The sequence below is a fragment of the Desmodus rotundus genome, unplaced genomic scaffold (assembly GCF_022682495.2).
Source record: "Desmodus rotundus isolate HL8 unplaced genomic scaffold, HLdesRot8A.1 manual_scaffold_221, whole genome shotgun sequence".
Lineage (NCBI taxonomy): Eukaryota > Metazoa > Chordata > Mammalia > Chiroptera > Phyllostomidae > Desmodus > Desmodus rotundus.
In genome coordinates this window covers 1-3,654 of record NW_026527282.1, presented here as the reverse complement: position 1 = coordinate 3,654, position 3,654 = coordinate 1, and the positions used below count along the sequence as shown (strand labels likewise).

At 46.2% G+C, this 3,654-nt stretch overlaps 1 pseudogene; it reads right to left on the bottom strand.

Moving 5' to 3' along the window:
* Positions 1-900, bottom strand: LOC112310672 (small ribosomal subunit protein uS5 pseudogene; annotated as a pseudogene).
* Between the last annotated feature and the right edge of the window lie 2,754 nt (positions 901-3,654).

The following is a 3,654-nucleotide window of genomic DNA, read 5'->3' as shown; positions in this document are numbered from 1 at the left end:
TTATGTAGTGGCCACAGCTGGAGTCTGGGTCCTCTGCCCAGAAACTGTGGGGTAGGTCTTCACAAGATGGTCAGTGAATTCCTGATAGGGAGACTTGGTGAGTACAGTCTCTTTCCAGAGGTCAGAGGTGAGACAGCTATAGCTCTTAGAGATGGCATCGAAGGTGGCCTTAGTGAAATTGGCCGGGGCGGCAGTGCAGCCCCTGGCTGAGGTGTAGCAGTTATTGGTACTGGCCATGATCAGCAGCTTCTTGAGCACAGAGGCTGAGATGATGCCAGTGCCCCTCAGAGTGAGGACTAGATGCACAAGCACAGAGCCACAGTGGCCAGTCACCTTGCAAGGAAAAGCAAGAGACAGTGTGGGGCTTATTTATCTTGTTCCCTCAGTAGCCTCACCACACAGAGACAATAGAGAGCTTGGTCAGGATAATGGCCCCACAGATGGCACTGGCCAGTACCTTGGAGCACTTAACACCCAGACTTATAGGTCTATTGTAGTCCTATTGTAGTCCCCAATTATGACAAATGCCTTGAACTAGGTCCTCTGGCCAGTACGAGTCTGTTTTTACACCAGCATAAATCTTCAAAACCTCATCTGTGAGGGATGCCCCTAGGAAAAAGTCAATGATCTGAGATTCCTTGATGGGCACGGAGAAGAGACAGATCTCCTCCAGGGACTTGATCTTCATATCCTTGACCAGGTGGCCCAGTTTGGTGATGGGGATATACTCCTTGTCTTTGTCCTTGCCTCCTGAGCTCATTAGCCTCGGTCCTGGGCCGCCACCCCAGCCAGCTGTGACTTCAGCCTCAGATGCCACTGCCAAATACTCCATGGAAGGCCCTCAGCCTACTATTCTAGGGACCTGGGACCTCCCAGCACTCCTGTAGCACCAGCATCATTGGCCAATTGGTGTTTCCTGGGAGAAGAAATTGGAGACAGGCATTTTAATCCATCAGTCAATTAGATTTCATTTATTTATTTTTAGAGAGAGGGGAAGGGAGGGAGAAAAAGAAGGAGAGAAACATCAATGTGTGGTTGCCTCTTACATGCCCCCCCCCCACCAGGAACCTGGCCTGCAAGACAGGCATGTGCCCTGACTGGGAATCGAACCTGCAACCCTTTGGTTCATAGTCTGGTGCTTGATCCAGTAAGCCATGCCAGCCAGGGCTATATTGTTCTGTTACAGTTGTCCCAATTTTCCCCTGTTGCCTTCCCCTGCCCCCACCCCCACTCCCACAGTCAATCCCCACCCTGTTGTCCATGTCCAAGGGTCATTTATACCTGTTCCTCGACTAGACCCTTCCTTTTCTTTCTCCCCTTATCCCCATCCCCCTTCCCCTGTGGTCACTGTCAATTTGTTCTTTATTTCCATGCTTCTGGTTCTATTCCGCTTGCTTGTTTGTTTTGTTGATTAGGTTCCTTTTATAGGTGAGATCATATGGTATTTGTCTTTCACCAGGAGATAGGCATTTTAAACAAGCACATTAGAATGAATGCCATCACACAATGGAAGTCTGTACCTTTATTACAGTGGTGTTTCTAGTGTTCACCACGTGACTGTACCCCCCTTGAAAGGAGCCAATGCTGATTTCGGTGCATAAAGTGTGGAGATTTATTGAAAAGATAAAAGAATGGAAAAGAAACAATCTCAGTTTATAGTCACAATTTAGTTGTGTGTATATTAAGACTTTCAGGATTCTACAAAATGATGCAAGTACATAGAAGGAAGTCCTATGGGATTCTTGTTCATACATATTTACCTTATTTTTCATTTAGTGGTGAACACAAATAATAACAGATTATGTTTAAACAAGCCTGACCTACACAGCCACTTCATCCCAGCGGGAATGTGCTCCAGAACCGGGAGGGGCAGAGCTCAGGAATGTGTTGTCATGAGACATCAATTCCAGGACTCCCCAGGCTTTACCTGCATCTGATATATGGACAAAGTATGTTTGGGTGCTACGGAGGTTTGTTTTTGACTGCTCCGTAGTCAGGAGGATGGCAGCTGGAGTGACCATGGGAGTGTGGAGTACACAGGCTCAGGAATCCAGGGGACTGAAGGGGCAGGGGGAAGTTCTTCTCCCTTCTATACCAAGTGCGTGCAATATGAGTGCCCTCCAATATTCAAAGGGGGGAGAATTGGAGACAATGGTATTGATCATATGGTTTATCATAAATAAACTGGTGATTATAATCAGCGCGAGTGCTAAGGAACAGTAGAAGCTTTATAAAAATGTACTTTCTCCTAGAAATTAATTATAACATATTTCTGTTGTAATAAAATTACCTAGTGATTTTTTTAATCCTCACCTGAGGACATTTTTCATTGCTTTTGGAGAGAGAGGAAGGGAAAGAGAGAGAAACATCAATATGAGAGAGAAGCATCAATCAGTTGCCTCCTGTATGAGCCCAGAGCAGGGATCAAACCCTCAATGTTTCAGTTATGGGATGATGATCCAACCAACTGAGCCATACCAGCCAGGACCTAGTGATTTTTTAATGCTTTTAAATTTTTCATGGGAGGGTGCCATGGAAGTGGTAAATGTAATTATCATTAAGTAGATTTTTGTTTCATATCATGTGGCACCTTAATAGTGTAAAGGAGAAATACTTCTTGACCACGTACATGGTTCTTCAACTAATACAAAAACCTGCCTTGGGAAGACCTTTGACAGTCTCTTCTGCATTACTTGCAAATACCTTCATTCTAGAGAAACTTTATTCAAGCTCAGGAAAACAGCCGGCGACCTAGACAGTCTCCCCAACAGTGTGACAGGGAAGGAGAGGCTACCTTCAGAACTTTTTCGTATTTTCCCTTATATTTATTTGGAAGCCCAGAACCATACAAGTGGAAAGAGACCCAGTGCTTCTTAAAGTCCAGTTGTATAATATCAAGGCCATGATTCTGAACTATTTTCCCTACTCCGATCTTGAACTTGTAAAGGATGCGATTCCCTGGGATCAGTAGCAGTAGCTCATTGTAGCAGTAACTACAGAGGAGGGCGGCAGAAGAAAAGGATCAATGTGTTTGGTGGTTGGGGATTCTGCCTTGGATTCCGGCTTCCCCTTCCCCATAAACTCTGCAAAGCAAATAGTAATTTCCACCTTTTTGGCAGTCTTTACTTCGTTACCTACCTGGATGAATTTATGCCCTGTCAGTAGATTTTCTCCAACTTCCTTACTGTCAATATTTGTTCTCGGTACTGAAAAATGATTCTATGTTCTTGGGGACAGTTATCGCCTTCAAGTTCCTTTTATATTTGTTTGTTTTGTTCCGAAGGAGTAAAATCCCGAGTCGCCTTTGCTTTCGTGCAAGTAGGGCAGGAGAGGCCCAGGGCGGACCCAGTTTGGGCTGAGCACCCGGATCTGTGAGCCAGTGCTGCTTCAACGTCTCGCTGTGTGTACGGGAGGGGGGGGAGGCTGGTCCCCAGCCTCCCCCTGTCTTATCTGAACTACCCTTCACCTCCGTCTCTGTGTAACTGTAATAATAGAAGGCGTACTGTAATAATACTTGACGTACTGGCGATTAGACCCCAAAGGGAAGATAGAGACGCTTGGCAGGTGGGCACGAAGCCGGGAGATGGGTGGGGGAGCGGGGCGGAGGCACCATTGAGTGGCGTTCGGAGTAGCCAATGGTAGTTCGCTGTAGGG